This window comes from Balaenoptera physalus (genome assembly GCF_965194825.1).
Source record: "Balaenoptera physalus genome assembly, chromosome: 8".
Taxonomy (NCBI): domain Eukaryota; kingdom Metazoa; phylum Chordata; class Mammalia; order Artiodactyla; family Balaenopteridae; genus Balaenoptera; species Balaenoptera physalus.
This window is the reverse complement of record NC_138887.1, coordinates 16219828-16237855: the sequence shown is the minus strand read 5'-3', so window position 1 is coordinate 16237855 and position 18028 is coordinate 16219828. Positions and strand designations below refer to the sequence as shown.

The following is an 18028-nucleotide window of genomic DNA, read 5'->3' as shown; positions in this document are numbered from 1 at the left end:
AAGAAAAAAGATTGAACATGCTCTCATTGTATTAAAAAAAACAAAAATACAAATAACATGGCAAATGCTTCCCCCTGACCCTTTAACAGTTTACTTGTAGCCGCTGCCCTGTCACCCTTTGCAAGTGTAGTCTACACACAACTCCTTGCCTCCTCCAGGCTGCAACCAGACTTCCAACTGCCACAGTGCCATGGAAACTGTTTTGGGAAAAGTTACAGTATCATTCTGACTGCCAAAAACAGTGGGTACTTTTCTGATCTCCTCTCACTGGATCGCTGTTGATCACTCTCTCACTGGATCACCATTGATCACTCTCTCCTTTGTGAAACTCTCCACATCCCATTCTCTCTGGGGTTTTCTACTCTACTGATTTGTTTTTCTTACTCTTCTTTGCTGACTTCTTTCCTCTGCCTTAAATATTTTCCTTGAAACTTAAAAAAACTATTACTATAGAATTCAAACATATAATATGAAGAGAACCTCTATGTATCCATAACTTATCAACTTGATCTTGTTTTATCTATAACCCTACCCAATCCTCCTCCACTACTGCCAGTTATTTTGAAGCAAATTACAAACATCATGTCATCCATAAATATTTCAGCATGTATCTCTGATAGTACAGACTATTTAAAAAAAAAAATAACCGGGCTTCCCTGGTGGCGCAGTGGTTGAGAATCTGCCTGCCAATGCAGAGGACACGGATTCGAGCCCTGGTCTGGGAGGATCCCACATGCTGCGGAGCAACTGGGCCCGTGAGCCACAACTACTGAGCCTGCGCATCTGGAGCCTGTGCTCCGCAACAAGAGAGGCCGCGATAGTGAGAGGCCGCGCACCGCGATGAAGAGTGGCCCCCGCTTGCCGCAACTAGAGAAAGCCCTCGCACAGAAACGAAGACCCAACACAGCCAAAAATAAATAAATACATAAATAAAAATTTTAAAAAAAAACCATAGTTCTCTTATCACACTTTACAAAATTAACAATCAGCGATCGCATCTACATGATTGACTTGTGATTTTTTTTTTTTTGGTTTGTATGATTTAGGACCCATAGTCCATATATTATAATTAGTTGATATATCATCAAGCCCCATCTATCGTTCCTCTCTTTCCTTTTATTCCTTTTAATTCTTTATTTAAGAAAGTGGGTCATATATCCTATACAGCTTCCCACAGTGTGGATTCTGCTGATTGCACCCTCTGACCCCTGTATTTACTGTACATTATCAGCTGGATCTAAAACAGTACATTTCAACCTCGGCTGCATATTGAAACAACTTTGGAAGCTTTAAAAAATCCTGGTGCTTGGGTTTCACCCCAGAGACTTTAATGTAATTGCAGTCTAGGCTATGAGATTTTTAAACATACTCCAAGTGATTCTAATGTGCAACCAAGTTGAAAACCAATGCAATATGTAAGAGATTTGATCTGATTCCAGGGTCAATAATTTCTGGTAAGCCTACTGCATATGTAGCATATGAACTTGTGTACCATTTACCTTTTTTATATTAACAGTCCATTAATAATCATTGCCCAGATCTACTAAGAGACTGCAAAATGAAGATGCTGTACATATTCTTTGTACATTTATTACAGGTGATATTTTTATAAATAAAAACTTATGAAATCAATTATTCGGTTTCTCTGATATATCGTTTGTAGGAAAGGCAGGAAAAATGATTTTCTTTTCCCTTTATTTACCACTATTCAAAGTAAGGAGTAGTATCATCAAGGGTAAGCAATAAGTATTTCTTTACTTACATCATTATGAATTCATGAATTTAGACGTACGTGATGGATTTAAATCACTTGTGATTGTTATCCTTATTGATGTTAAATTTATTCCTTCTCTGGTAGATTATCTATTCAAATTACTTCCTGAGTCCTATTAATTCAATCCTAATAGTCTTGGTCTTCATATCTTCCTTGCTTTCTAGTATATGGGGTTACAAAATTATCCTGCACATTTCTTGCCCCAGACCGAAAATCAGTCATTTCTCCAAGGACCTGTAATTTCTTTTAATGGGAAATCAACTTTTAAAACCACAGCATCGGTGTTAGAAGGGTTCAGTACTAATGAAATGGTCACTATTTCTAGGGCTTTTCAGTGGACAGAGCTATGAAATGTATGCAAATCAAATAATATATATATGTATTTTAATATCTTTATTGGAATATAATTGCTTTGATGTTGTGTTAGTTTCTGTTGTATAACAAAGTGAATCAGCTATACGTATACACATATATCCCCATATCCCCTCCCTCTTGTGTCTCCCTTCCATCCTCCCTATCCCACCCCTCTAGGTGGTCACAAAGCAAGGAGCTGATCTCCCTGTGCTATGCGGCTGCTTCCCATTAGCTATCTATTTTACATTTGGTAGTGTATATATGTCAATGCTACTCTCTCACTTTGTCCCAGCTTACCCTTCCCCCTCCCCATGTCCTCAAGTCCATTCTCTACAACTGTGTCTTTATTCCTGTACTGACCCTAGGTTCGTCAGAACCTTTTTTTTTTTTAGATTCCATATATATGTGTTAGCATACAGTATTGATTTTACTCTTTCTGACTTACTTCACTCTGTATGACACACTCTTGGTCCATACACTTCACTACAAAAAACTCAATTTCGTTTCTTTTTAGGGCTGAGTTATATTCCATTGTATATATGTGCCACATCTTCTTTACACATTCACCTGTCGATGGACACTTCGGTGGCTTCCATGTCCTGGCTAACGTAAACAGTGCTGCAATGAACATTGTGGTACATAACTCTTTTGGAATTATGGTTTTCTCAGGGTATATGCCCAGTAGTGGGATTGCTGGGTCGTACAGCAGTTCTGTTTTTAGTTTTCTAAGGAACCTCCATATAGTTCTCCATAGTGGCTGTGTAAATTTACATTCCTACCAAAAGGGCAAGAGGGTTCCATTTTCCCCACACCCTCTCCAGCATTTACTGTTTGGAGATATTTTGGTGATGGCCATTCTGACGGGTGTGAGGTGATACCTCATTGTAGTTTTGATCTACATTTCTCTAATGATTAGTGATGTTGAGCATCCTTTCATGTGTTTGTTGGCAATCTGTATATCTTCTCTGGAGAAATTTCTATTTAGGTCTTCTGTCCATTTTTGGATTGCACTGTTTGCTTTTTGGATATTGAGCTGCATGAGCTGCTTGTATATTTTGGAGATTAATCCTTTGTCAGTTGCTTCATTTACAACTATTTTCTCCCATTCTGAGGGTTGTCTTTTCGTCTTATGGTTTCCTTTGCTGTGCAAAAGCTCTTACGTTTCATTAGGTCCCATTTGTTTGTTTTTATTTCCATTTCTCTAGGAGGTGGGTCAAAAAGGATCTTGCTGTGAATTATGTCATAGAGTGTTCTGCCTATGTTTTCCGCTAAGAGTTTGATAGTGTCTGGCATTACATTTAGGTCTTTAATCCATTTTGAGTTTATTTTTGTGTATGCTGTTAAGGAGTGTTCTAATTTCATTCTTTACATGTAGCTGTCCAGTTTTCACAGCACCACTTATTGAAGAGGCTGTCTTTTCTCCACTGTATATTCTTGCCTACTTTATCAAACATAAGGTGACCATATGTGCGTGGGTTTATCTCTGGGCTTTCTATCCTGTTCTGTTGATCTATATTTCTGTTTCTGTACCAGTACCATACTGTCTTGATTAGTGTAACTTTTTAGTATAGTCTGAAGTCAGGGAGCCTGATTCCTCCCACTCTGTTTTGCTTTCTCAAGATTGCTTTGGCTATTCGGGGTCTTTTGTGTTTCCATACAAATTGTGAATTTTTTTGTTCTAGTTCTGTGAAAAATGCCATTGGTAGTTTAATAGGGACTGCATTGAATAGGGATTTAATAGGGATTGTAGACTGCTTTGGGTAGTATACTCATTTTCACAGTGTTGATTCTTCCAATCCAAGAACATGGTGTATCTCTCCATCTGTTGGTATCATCTTTAATTTCTTTCATCAGTGTCTTATAGTTTTCTGCATACAGGTCTTTTGTCTCCTTACGTAGGTTTATTCATAGGTATTTTATTCTTTGTGTTGCAATGGTAAATGAGAGTGTTTCCTTAATTTCTCTTTCAGATTTTTCTTCACTAGTGTATAGGAATGCAAGAGATTTCTGTGCATTAATTTTGTATCCTGCTATTTTACCAAATTCATTGATTAGTCCTAGTATTTTTCTGGTAGCATCTTTAGGATTCTCTATGTATAGTATCATGTCATCTGCAAACAGTGACAATTTTACTTCTTCTTTTCTGATTTGGATTCCTTTTATTTCTTTTTCTTCTCTGATTGCTGTGGCTAAAACTTCCAAAACTCTGTTGAATAATAGTGGTGAGAGTGGGCAACCTTGTCTTGTTCCTGATCTTAGTGGAAATGGTTTCAGTTTTTCACCACTCAGAACGATGTTGGCTGTGGGTTTGTCATATATGGCCTTTATTATGTTGAGGTAAGTTCCCTCTATGCCTAGCTTCTGGAGGGTTTTTATCATAAATCGGTGTTGAATTTTGTCAAAAGCTTTTTCTGCATCTACTGAGATGATCATATGGTTTTTCTCCTTCAATCTGTTAATATGGTGTATCACATTGATTGATCTGCATATACTGAAGAATGCCTGCATTCCTGGGATGAACCCCACTTGATCATGGTGTATGATCCTTTTAATGTGTGTTGGATTCTGTTTGCTAGTATTTTGTTGAGGATTTTTGCATCTATGTTCATCAGTGATATTGGCCTGTAATTTTCTTTTTTGGGACATCTTTGTCTGGTTTTGTTATCAGGGTGACGGTGGCCTCGTAGGATGAGTTTGGGTGTGTTCCTCCCTCTGCTATATTTTGGAAGAGTTTGAGAAGGATAGGTGTTAGCTCTTCTCTAAATGTTTGACAGAATTCGCCTGTGAAGCCATCTGGTCCTGGGCTTTTGTTTGTTGCAAGATTTTTAATCACAGTTTCAATTTCAGTGCTTGTGACTGGTCTCCTTATATTTTCTATTTCTTCCTGGATCAGTCTCAGAAGGTTGTGCTTTTCTAATATTTGTCCATTTCTTTCAGGTTGTCCATTTTACTGGCATAGAGTTGCTTGTAGTAATCTCTCATGATCCTTTGTATTTCTGCAGTGTCAGTTGTTACTTCTCCTTTTTCATTTCTGTTGCTTTGAGTCTTTTCCCTTTTTTTCTTGATGAGTCTAGCTAATGGTTTATCAAATTTTGTTTATCTTCTCAAAGAACCAGCTTTTAGTTTTATTGATCTTTGTTATTGTTTCCTTCATTTCTTTTTCATTTATTTCTGATCTGGTGTTTATGACTTCCTTCTTTCTGCTAACTTTGGGGTTTTTTGTTGTTGTTGTTCTTTCTCTAATTGCTTTAGGTGTAAGGTTAAGTTGTTTGAGATGTTTCTTGTTTCTTGAGGTAGGACTGTATTGCTATAAACTTCCCTCTTAGAACTGCTTTTGCTGAATCCCATAGGTTTTGGATCGTCGTGTTTTCATTGTCATTTGTTTCTAGGTATTTTCTGATTTCCTCTTTGATTTCTTCAGTGATCTCTTGGTTATTTAGTAGCGTATTGTTTAGCCTCCATGTGTTTGTATTTTATACAGTTTTTTTCCTGTAATTGATATCTAGTCTCATACCATTGTGGTTGGAAAAGATACTTGATACGACTTCAATTTTCTTATATTTACGAAGGCCTGATTTGTGACCCAAGATATGATCTATTCTGGAGAATGTTCCATGAGCACTTGAGAAGAAAGTGTATTCTGTTGTTTTTGGATGGAATGTCCTATAAACATCCATTAGGTCCATCTTGTTTAATGTATCATTTCAAGCTTGTGTTTCCTTATTTATTTTCCTTTTGGATGATCTGTTCATTGGTGAAAGTGGGGTGTTAAAGCCCCCTATTATTATTGTGTTACTGTCAATTTCCCCTTTTATGGTTGTTAGCATTTGCCTTATGTACTGAGGTGCTCCTATGTTGGGTGCATAAATATTTACAATTGCTATATCTTCTTCTTGGATTGATCCCTTGATCATTATATAGTGTCCTTCTTTGTCTCTTGTAACATTCTTTATTTTAAAGTCTATTTTGTCTGATATGAGAATTGCTACTCCAGCTTTCTTTTTTCATTTGCATGGAATATCTTTTTCCATCCCCTCACTTTCAGTCTGTACGTGTCCCTAGGTCTGAAGTGGGTCTCTTGTAGACAGCATATACATGGGTCTTGTTTTTGTATCCATTCAGCCAGTCTATGTCTTTTGCTTGGAGCATATTTAATCCATTTACATTTAAGGTAATTATCGTTATGTACGTTCTTATTACCATTTTCTTAATTGTTTTGGGTTTGTTAATGTAGGTCTTTTCCTTGTCTTGTGTTTCCTGCCTAGAGAAGTTCCTTCAGCATTTGTTGTAAAGCTGGTTTGGTGGTGCTGAATTCTCTTCACTTTTGCTTGTCTGTAAAGGTTTTAATTTCTCCATAAAATCTGAATGAGATCCTTGCTGGGTAGAGTAATCTTGGTTGTAGGTTTTTCTCCATCACTTTAAATATGTCCTGCCACTCCCTTCTGCCTTGCAGAGTTTCTGTTGAAAGATGAGCTGTTAACATTATGGGGATCCCATTGTATGTAACATTATGGGGATCCCATTGTATGTTATTTGTTGTTTTTCCCTTGCTGCTTTTAATATTTTTTCTTTGTATTTAATTTTTGATAGTTTGATTAATATGTGTCTTGGAGTGTTTCTCCTTGGATTTATCCTGTATGGGACTCTCTGTGCTTCCTGGACTTGATTAACTATTTCCTTTCCCATATCAGGGAAGTTTTCAACTATAATCTCTTCTAATATTTTCTCAGTTCCTTTCTTTTTCTCTTCTTCTTCTGGGACCCCTATAATTCAAATGTTGGTGCATTTAATGTTGTCCCAGAGGTCTCTGAGACTGTCCTCAATTCTTTTCATTCTTTTTTGTTTATTGTGCTCTGTGGTAGTTATTTCCACTATTTTATCTTCCAGGTCACTTATCCGTTCTTCTGCCTCAGTTATTCTGCTACTGATTCCTTCTCGAGTATTTTTAATTTCATTTATTGTGTTGTTCATCATTGTTTGTTTGCTCTTTAGTTCTTCTAGGTCCTTGTTAAACATTTCTTGTATTTTCTCCATTCTATTTCCAAGATTTTGGATCATCTTGTCTATCATTAGTCTGAATTCTTTTTCAGGTAGAGTGCCTATTTCCTCTTCATTTGTTTGGTCTGGTGGGTTTTTACTTTGCTCCTTCATCTGCTGCTTATTTCTCTGTCTTCTCATTTTGTTTAACTTACTGTGTTTGGGGTCTCCTTTTCGCAGGCTGCAGGTTTATAGGTCCTCCTGTATTTGGTGTCTGCTCCCAGTGGGTAAGGGTGGTTCAGTGGGTTGTGTAGGCTTCCTGGTGGAGGGGACTGGTGCTTGTGTCCTGGTGGATAAGGCTGGATCTTGTCTTTCTGGTAGGCAGGACCACATCTGGTGGCGTGTTTTGGGGGGTCTGTGAACTTAGTATGATTTTAGGCAGCCTCTCTGCTAATGGGTGGGGTTGTGTTCCTGTCTTGCTAGTTGTTTGGCATGGGGTGTCCAGGACTGGCGCCTGCTGGTCATTGGGTGGAGCTGGGTCTTAGCATTGAGATGGAGATCTCTGGGAGAGCTCTCGCCGATCAATATTACGTTGGGTTGGGAGGTCTCTGGTGGTCCAATGTCTTGAACTTGGTTCTCCCACCTCAGAGGCTCAGGTCTGACACCTGGCCGGAGTACCAAGACCATGTCAGCCGCACGGCTTACATGTTAGTTGGTTAAATTCTCCAATCCAAAGGCACGGGGTGGCCGGACTTCTGTGCTCCACTCGGTCTTCCAGCTGGGCGTTGTCCTCTGTGCCTGGTCAATATGGAGAGTCTGCTTTGGATCTAGGTGCAGCTGCATTCCCTAGCATCTAGAAGAAGCAGCCGTCGCCCCCATCCTCTTCTATCCCTGCCGCAACTCGTCACCAAATAATATATTTTTAAAGAAAAAATACCTTACCAGTTGATCTCACCCATTTTTATATGTTGTTTCACCTATGCTGAAAATCCAGATTCAGTTTGATACCAACATAATTATTTATTTACACCACACCACACAAACAACTGTCTGAATATAACAATAACAATACTAAAAATAACATGGTTATTGAAAAGAGGTAATGTGTTTTTTGGGAGGTTCTTGTTATCCTGTAAGTATATCCCACTAGGGCTATAAAAATAAATTACTGTGTTTAAAAGTAAAGTAGTCAGAAAATAGATAAACAACAAGGACCTACTACTGCTGTATAGCACAGGGAACAATATTCAATATCTTGTAATAACCTATAATGGAAAAGAATCTGAAAAAGAATATATATATTCAGTTATATACATATAACCAAATCGTTTTGCTGTAGACCTGAAACTAACACAACTGTATAATTTAAATATACTTCAATTTAAAAAAGAGGTTTAAAACAAAAGAGTAGTCAAATGAGTAAAGTAAAAAGTCAAATTAAAGACTGCCTCTCTGTGTGGTTATGCCACCAACTGGACACATAACTGCATTAATATTTTCCATTTTACTTTTGATTTTTAGTAATTTCTTCTTTCATTTTAATTTTGTTTTATAACTATATAAAATATTTATATAACTTCAAAACTAAATCTCCACAACAAAGTATACTCATAGAAGTCTAGCTTTCATCCCTGTCCTCTCCTATGTATTCTTCACACACTCCTTACCCCAACTACTGGTAACCACTTTGTTCTGGATTTTACAGTTTATCCTTCTATTTCTTAAAAATATGGGCCAAAATGTGTATTTACTTATACCACTCCCTTTCTTATTAGCACACTGTAGACATATTTCTCTATAACTTGGAGATTGCTCCATAGTAGTATATAAAGATATTCCTCATTCCTTCTTTTTTCTTTCTCATTTTTTTTTTATAGCTGTATGGCATTCCATTCTATGGATGCACCATAGTTTGTTTACCTAATCCCCTAGTGATGAACATTTGGGCTGTTTTCAGTTCTTTTTCCAAATAATGATGCAATGAACAGCCTTGTGAATATGTCTCTTCATGCTTTTGCTAGTGCATTTATGGAATAGATCCTTAGAACTGCCGAGTAAAAAAGCAACTGCTTACATAATTTTGTTACTTATATACTTTGTTAGATAATTTTGTTAGAAACTCCCCTCTATAAGGTTTGTATGCTAATTAGCATTGCGTGAGAGTGACTATTTCCTCATAAGTTTGCCATGTGTTATCAAACTTTTTTTTACTTTTTTGCTAGTTGGATAGATGAGAAATGGTGTTTCTGTATACTTTTATTCTGCATCTTTCTATTTATAGGTGACACTGAGCATCTTTTACAAATGCTTGAGATACCTACACTTTTTTTGGTAGGGTTGTTGGCCTTTTTCTTCTTATTTTAGAAGCTTTTTATATATTAGCGATACTAACTCCTTTTCTTTGATGTAAGTTATAAATATCTTTCTAGTTTGTCACTGTCGTTTCATTTTGCTTAAGGATTTCTTTGCCATGCAAATTTTTTAACATAGTCAAATTATCAATCTTTTCATCACTGCTTCTGGATATTAAATCAGAGAAGCTGCTTGTTCACTTGTGTTTCTTCTGGCACTTGAATGGTTTCATATTTTACATTTAATTCTTTGATCCACTTGGAATTTACCCTGCTATGTGAGTAAAGTGGGGATTTTTTTTCTCTTAGCTCTTTTAATCTCAATCTCCTCTTCAACTCTGAGCACTTTATTCATTTCCATAACTACTGGATCACTTTTATCCATTCAACAAATCTCCATGGAAGATTTAATTAAATATCTTAGTCTCATATTTGCTTTCTTCTTTTACCTCAGTGAAAATTGCTTCATAGTTTATAACTAATGATATAAAATGCTCACTGTAAAAAATCAAATAAAGGCATAAGGAAAAAAGTTAAAAGTTACCTGGTATCCTATTATCCTATAATAATCATGCTAACATTTTTTCACCATGCTTTTGTATCCCTGTTTATCACATATACATACTGTTGTTTGTGTTCTAAAAGTACTTCATATTTTAGGGTGTCATTTACCTTATAAGTGCTTACTATTTTTTTAATGAGAAGTATTTTTATTTCACAGTTTGGTTTTCTCCTCAGATTTCCTCCTAATACTTAAAGCCTTTAATATTAATTTAACACTTTAGGGATCCATTTCAATAGGATGTTTATTTTGTATTAAGCACTGTGCTCTGTGATAGGAATGTAATATGGAATAGAAGTACACAGAGACACTTTCTCTAGAGCCTAGTGGGAGATACAGCGAGGCAAGGAGGTGAGCCAGTACAATGCAGTGGGGTAAGGATTGAAACTGGGAACATGTCAGAGTTTTGTGGGAGCATATAGAAGATATCATACCCATATTTGAGTGTGTGTATGGGGAAGGAGGTGTCAAGGAACACTTTATTTCTAAACGGAGAATGGAAAGATGAGTGTGACTTTTCCAGATGAAGGGGGGATATAGACATGTGTTTCAGGTATTTGTAAATACTGAGAAGAAGGAGGGTGATTCATTCAAGAACTAAAGCTCAAGGACAGAGATTTAAAAAATTAAAAAGGAAAAAAATGATTGCTAAAGAGAGGAAGGGACCAGAGAAGTCAGGTTGGGACCGTATCCTGAGAGTAACAGGGGTAAGAAGAGTGGAAGAAGAAGAGTTGTTAAGACCAGTGCTCCCATCTTAACAACTAAAGAAGCCAGAGATATTGTTTAAAATTCAAGCTTGCCCCATACAGAGAACCTCTGCTGGAGAAGAGGGAAACTGGAAAAGCTTTTAGTGGTTCGTGGAGTGACAATTTTTAAACTTAAAGATTCTCAACCCAAGAATCCTATGGAAGATTTACTTAGTTACACAGTTGCAAGGGAAGCTGGGGAACTAGGTCTAAGCTTCAAAGAGCACAGGTTAAAATATCCTTCATATTTGTGGAAACATATCTTAGGAAACAAAGACCACCTGGGGGGAGAGAACATGCTACCAACAGAGGCAGGTCTTCCTTTCCATGAAGACATTCACCAGATTGTGCAGTTTCATGTGGTGGGAGGCTAAAGAGCTTGTCTGGAAGCCACTGGAGGACAGAGCTAGATAACCTCAATATTTCAGGGCTAAGGAGACAAAGACCCTCCAACTTCTCAATTAAAGGCCTGGGAGAAGCATGTCTAAAAAAAAGGGAAGAATTAGAGATATACTGAGTCCTATTAAAACTGCAACTACTCCAAGCCAACCCAATCCTAGAGTGAACTGAAATGGTCAGCCAAAGGGAGAGAAAAGAAACCAACAAAATACTTCATAATATGCTAATAAAATCCTATGAATCAGTAAGACATACAATTCTATAGAAAATCAACAGACGTGTAAAAGAGCATATGCAAATGGCCAATATATATATGGAAAAATGAATAATATCATTAATCACAAAGGAAATAAAAATTAAAGCTACAATGTGATTTGACTAAACATCCACCAGAACGGCTAGAACAAAAAACAGAAAATAGCAAGAGATGCAAGGCTGTGGACAAACTGGGACTCTCATATACTGTCAATGGGAGTTTAAATTGGTACAGCGACACTGGAAAACTTTTTGGCAGTGTCTCCTAAAGCTGAACATATGCATACTCTATCACCTACTATATTCATTTCCTATAGCTGCCGTAACGAGTCACCACAAACTTGGTGGCTTAAAACAATATAAGTGTATTATCTTGCAGTTCTGGAGGTCAGAAGTACAAATTTGGTCTCACTAAAATCAAGGTGTCAGCAGAGCTACCTTCCTTCTGGAGGTTCTAAGGGAGTTTTTACTTGACCTTTTCACCTACCTCCATTCCTTGGCTTATGGTCCCCTACTAGCAGTTACATCACTCAGATCACTGTTTCCACGATTACATCTCCTCTTCTGACTCTGCTACCGCCCTCTTACCCTTCTAAGGCAATTGATGACTACACTGCGCCCACTCAGAAGATCCAGGATAATCTCTCTATCTCAAGATCCTTAAATTATATCTGCAAAATCCATTCTGCCATGTAAGGTAACACATGCAAATTTCTGGGAGGGCTATTATTCTGTCTACCACACCTACCTATTTTCCATTCCTGGGTTTATTCCCAATAAAAAAGGACAGAATTGCCACAGGTAGCATTATTTAAAATAGCTCAAAATGGGAAACCAACCAAATACCCATTTATAATATGGTGGATAAAATATAATATGGCATATTGACCGAATGGTTTATTTTACAACATTGGGAATGACCTACAAGGACATGCAACAACATGGAGGACTCTTAGAAACATGGAGCGAGAGACGTCAGAAAACAAATACAAGATTAAAACTGGATGATTTTATCTGCATAAAATAGCAATAATTGGGCTTCCCTGGTGGCGCAGTGGTTAAGAATCCACCTGCCAATGCAGGAGACACGGGTTTGAGCCCTGGTCCAGGAAGATCCCACATGCTGTGGAGCAACTAAGCCCATGTGCCACAACTACTGAGCCTGAGCTCTAGAGCCCGTGAGACACAACTACTGCAGCCGACACACCTAGAGTCCATGCTCCACAACAAGAGAAGCCACCACAATGAGAAGCCTGCGCACCGCAACGAAAGAGTGGCCCCTGCTCTCCGCAACTAGAGAAAAGCCCGCATGCAGCAACAAAGACCCAACACAGTCAAAAATAAAATAAATGAATTAAAAAAAATTTTTTTTAAATACCAATAATTAAAGCAAAAAAACCCCCCATCTCTACCATCAGAAATTAGTGGTTACTCTTGTTAGGAGAAGAAGAGGCAGAAACTAGAAGGGGACATGAGGGGAGCATCTGGGTTCAGGTAATATTCTGTTTCTTGATCTTGATGCTGTTCTTGATCTTGGTAACACAGCTGTATTGAGATTTGAAAAATTCATTTAGGTATATAAGTATGATACACATACCTTTTCTTTATGAGTACAGTTGGCCCTTGAACAACAAGGGTTTGGGCTGTGTGGGTCCACGTACATGTGGATTTTTCAATAGTAAATACTACAGTACTACACAATCTGCAGTTGGCTGAATCTGCAGGTGCGGAACCACAGATCTGGAGAGCCAACCACAGTGATACATGGATTTTTGACTGCACAAAAGGTCGGTCCTCCTAACCCCCTTGCTGTTCAACGGTCAACTGTATTATACCTTAATGAATGATTTTTAAAAAGAGAAGTCAATGAAAGACTTTTAAAGTCTTTTAAAATTTATTTTTGCAGTTTTATTTAGATATAATTGACTTATAACATTTATTAGTATGTACAACATAATGATTTGATATATCTGCAAGATTTTATCAGAGAATTATATGATCAATGGAAGATTTTATCAGAGAATTATATGATCAAATTTGTCCTGTCAAAGAAAGTTTCTAAAAACTTGCTTGATGACTAGACTTACTTTCTGCCAGGTTATACAAACTTTGAGTACTTTTAAAAAACACTCCTCTCAAGTTCTCAAATCTAGTGACTTCTCTTTTTCAGCAAGCTCCAAGTTTTCTTCTTTATGTGTTACACGGTGCTCAGGATGGTCCCTTGTAAGCTCATTAGAGCTCTGTAGCAGAAGAATGCTTCAGTTGCAGGGATCAAAATTCTAAAAGGTACTTAAAATGAGGGTGTGAGATCTATCTCCTAAGTATATATATTTAAGTTGTACATTAACTTTTAAGAAACGCATCACAGGGACTTCCCTGGTGGTGCAGTGGTTAAGAATTTGCCTGCCAACACAGGGGACACAGGTTCAATCCCTGGTCCAGGAAGATCCCACATGTCGCGGAGCAACCTAGCCCATGCACCACAACTACTGAGTCTGTGCTCTAGAGCCCGCGAGCCACAACTACTGAGCCCGCGTGCCTCAACTATTGAAGCCCTCACGCCTAGAGCCTGTGCTCCGCAATAAGAGAAGCCACCGCAATGAGGAGCCCATGCACCACAATGAAGAGTAGCCCCCACTCACCGCAACTAGAGAAAGCCCATGCGCCGCAACGAAGACCCAATGCAGCCCCCCAAAAAAAAAGAAATGCATCACAGTAAAATCTCATTTAACATGGACACCATTCTAACATTTTTTTATAATCTACATTAAAGTATTCATAATTGTATAGCTTGTTTGTCTCCCTATTTCAAAGGAAGAGTGGACTCCTGATTTACCACTGTATCTTTAAAAAGGTAAAGATAATGAGTTTTAGCATATATTTTAAGTCTTAAAGCTTTCTATATCTTCAAATGTGCGTATCTCCTAAAGTGTTTCTCTTATTCACACTTGATTTTCCAAAGCACTACAGATATATACCATGTAGCTTTCTTAATTGTATGAATCAACTCCTCGAGTTGCTTAAGAGTTTTGATAGATTAATATTGCACAAAGGGTTTTAAATTTTCAAAATAGATTGACTTGCCAGAACATTTTAAGCATATTTCAAAAAATGTTTTTAAGTGCTTACGCTTTTATAAAAGGGCACTGGCATCTTTTCTTCCTTGCTTCCTTCCTCTTTTTCGTCCTTCCTTCCAGTCAACAAGCATTTATTGAAGCCTTACTATGTGCTAGGTACACTTTTAGCCATTGAAGATACTACTACCATGACCAATATAGTATTCCATGTCTTATGGGGAATTAAATTCTAGTGGGAGGAGGGAGGAGTTCAGACTAAATAAATAAATAGTGTATTAGTAAGTGATGAGAGCTATGGAGAAAAGTAAGGGGGATAAGACATTCTGGGAAAATCACACTACAAAGAAGAATTATGAAGTCATTTCAAAGAGTTCAAAATGGTAATGTTTATTTTGCTTGTTTCTATTGAGACTTGAAAAATATATATATCATAACCCAACAGGTTGGTGAACAAACATTATTATCTGGAAACTACAATGAGAAATAACAGACATAAAGCTTAGAAATCATCTTGGAAATAACTATCAGCCATAGATAATTAAAGCAGCACATTTCCTATAGAAGCTACTCTGAATCTTCATGGTGACAAGTTCAGGCCCCTTTCCTTTTAAATAAAGTAAATTCACTGTCAAACCCCTAGATTATATTTTATTATATCTAGTAGAACTTATTTTTATTAAGCATGAACATTTATAATCAGAAGGAACATGTTCCTAACTAGGAAATTTTTCCTTTAGATATTTTCTGCCAAATATTACTTACTTAACACAATCTGTTACACCGTATATAATCTTCAACTCTGCAGATGGTTGCATCTCCTTTATATTGCCTGCCTATAATTTTAAACAATTACTACAGTACACTCCAGGGACTATATGTGCTATATAAATGGACTCTGTCTCTTTCTCCAGTCTTGAAGCTGGGCAAATGCAGGCCTTGTAGGCGTGTAGGGTGCAGCCCGACAGCTTCTCAGGTGTTTATCACTTTATTTTAATTTTGTAATATTTTTCCTCAAGGAAAAGGATTAGAGAGAATATACCTGTTCCTCACACAAGACTGGGAGGAGTGCCTGTTCCTGAAAGCCAAACTAAAAAACCACACAATTCACAGAGTATTTTGTAGAGTCTAGCCTCCGTAGTGGGAAATAATTAGCTCTAGACTAAACACTGCTCAGGTTTTGCCAATAAATCTAAAAAGCAGGACTCAAAGGAACCAAATTATTTTTTAGTAACTTGACAGTACCCGAGAGTGGGAATACTTAACAGGAAGACAAAAGTATCTAGTACTAAACAAGGTAAAATTCATGTGTGATACTGAATCACAAATTATTAGACATGTAAAAAAGTAGGAAACAATATCAATGAGGAAGAAGAAAATTCAATCAACCAGACCCAGAATTGACAGAGAGGACTGAATTAGAGACAAGGGCATTTCCATTCCAGTTCCACTCTCTAGAGTTATACTCTCTTAATATTTGTGTGATTTGTTGGGATGAGGTTTACCTTATACAATTTCTACTAAAAATGTGCTAAATCAACCAATAATAAACAATATTGGAAGATGTTAACGGTTAAAGGTTTGAAATATTTCAAGTATGCTAAGGTTATTTCTTTGGTACGTTCCTACCATATTGAGAGAAAAAAGTATTCAAAATGCCAATTAAGTTTACTCATTAAAGAAAGAAAATAAAATACTGTCTACAGGGCTTCCCTGGTGGCGCAGTGGTTAAGAATCCGCCTGCCAATGCAGGGGACACGGGTTTGAGTCCTGGTCCAGGAAGATCCCACATGCCGCAGAGCAACTAAGCCCGTGCACCACAACTACTGAGCCTGTGCTCTAGAGCCCAGGAGCCACAACTACTGAGCCTGTGTGCCACAACTACTGAAGCCCGTGCACCTAGAGTCCGTGCTCTGCAACGAGAGAAGCCACCGCAATGAGAAGCCCGTACACCACAACAAAGAGTAGCCCCTGCTCACTGCAAATAGAGAAAGCCCACGTGCAGCAACAAAGACCCAACGCAGCCAAAAATAAATAAATAAAATTTTAAAAAAAAGAGAGTAGGAATATACCAATCTAAAAAAAAAAAAAAAAAAATACTGTCTACAACAACTCCAAGGTTTTGTAAAGGCTTTGAAGTGAGAAAGTACAGTTTTAATGAATGCTTGAAAACAGCAACAATGAGCTTTTACATTGCTTTCTTTTATTCTAAAAACTGAGGTTTTAATGAATTTTGTAATCATGCTTATATATTTTGTAGGTCAATTTACATCTTTGTGTTTTCCTACTGGTATGTGAGTAAATGTATTCCACAACTGGCTTATAGTGTGAAAGTTAAATATTAAAGAAAACTTCATCATGATAACTGGTTTCATGAAAAACCATTACTTTCATACATAGAGTAAGAAACTATTGAAAGGCTGTATTTATATAATACTATATTTGAATATTTGAAAAACTACCTCCTAAAATTGATAAATTGGACATTTTTCAAAACTAAAAACTTTTGTCATTTGGAAGATACTGTTAAGAAAATGCAAAGGCAAACCACAGACAGGGGACTATGTTTGTAAAACATACATCTGAGAAAGGACTTGGAATCAGATATATAAGGATATTTTAAGACTCAATAATAAGAGGACAAGCAATAAGCTAAAAAATTTAACTAAAAAGTCAGTAATTTTGACAAACACTTAACCAAAGAAGATATACAGATGGGAAATAAACCTATGAAAATCTGGTCATCACTAGTCTTTAGGCTAGTGGAAGTTAAAACCACAATGAAAGTCCACTGAACACTCACAAGAATGGCTAAAATTAAAATGACAATATCATGGATTGATGAAAATATAGAAGAATTATCATACATTGTTGATGGGGATGAAAAATGGTACATCTATCTTGGGAAACAGTTCAGCAGTTTTTTAAAGTTAAACATATACTTATCAAATGATCAGGAAATTCCACTCTATGTGTTTACCCAAGAGAATGAAGACATATGTCTACAAAAGACCTGTATGTAAATGACTGTAGTAGCTTTATTCATAATAAACCCAAACTGTAATAAACCAGTTATTCCCCCAACTGGAGAATAGATAAATTGTGTATATCTATACAATGAAATTCTAATCAGCAATATAAAGAAATGGACTACTGGTACATGCAACAACATGAATAAACCTTAAAATAACTACGTTGCTATACAAGAACTCATACTGCATGATTCCAGTTTTATGAAAATCTAGGAAAAGCTAACTTATACAGACAGAAAGCTTATCATTAGCTGCCAGGAGCCAAGAGGTAGGGATAGGAGATTAACTATAAGAGTACATTAGGGACATGGGGGGTGGGGTGTTGGTGATAGAAATGTTCTGTATCTTAATTGTGATGGTGGTTATAAGGATGTAAACTCTGTCAAAAATTCATAGAATTTTCTGCTCAAAGTTGGTGAATTTTATATATGTAAATTACATCTCAAAAAAGCTGACCAAAACAGATACCTAAAGCAGGGAGAAGCACAGTATTGTTTGAGTAGG

The 18028-nt window shown here is 37.0% G+C and overlaps 1 protein-coding gene across 2 annotated transcripts in view; it reads right to left on the bottom strand.

Moving 5' to 3' along the window:
* Positions 1–18028, bottom strand: part of COG5 (component of oligomeric golgi complex 5) — a 282079-nt gene that overhangs the window by 81641 nt on the left and 182410 nt on the right. The gene's annotated exons all lie outside the window — the stretch shown is intronic.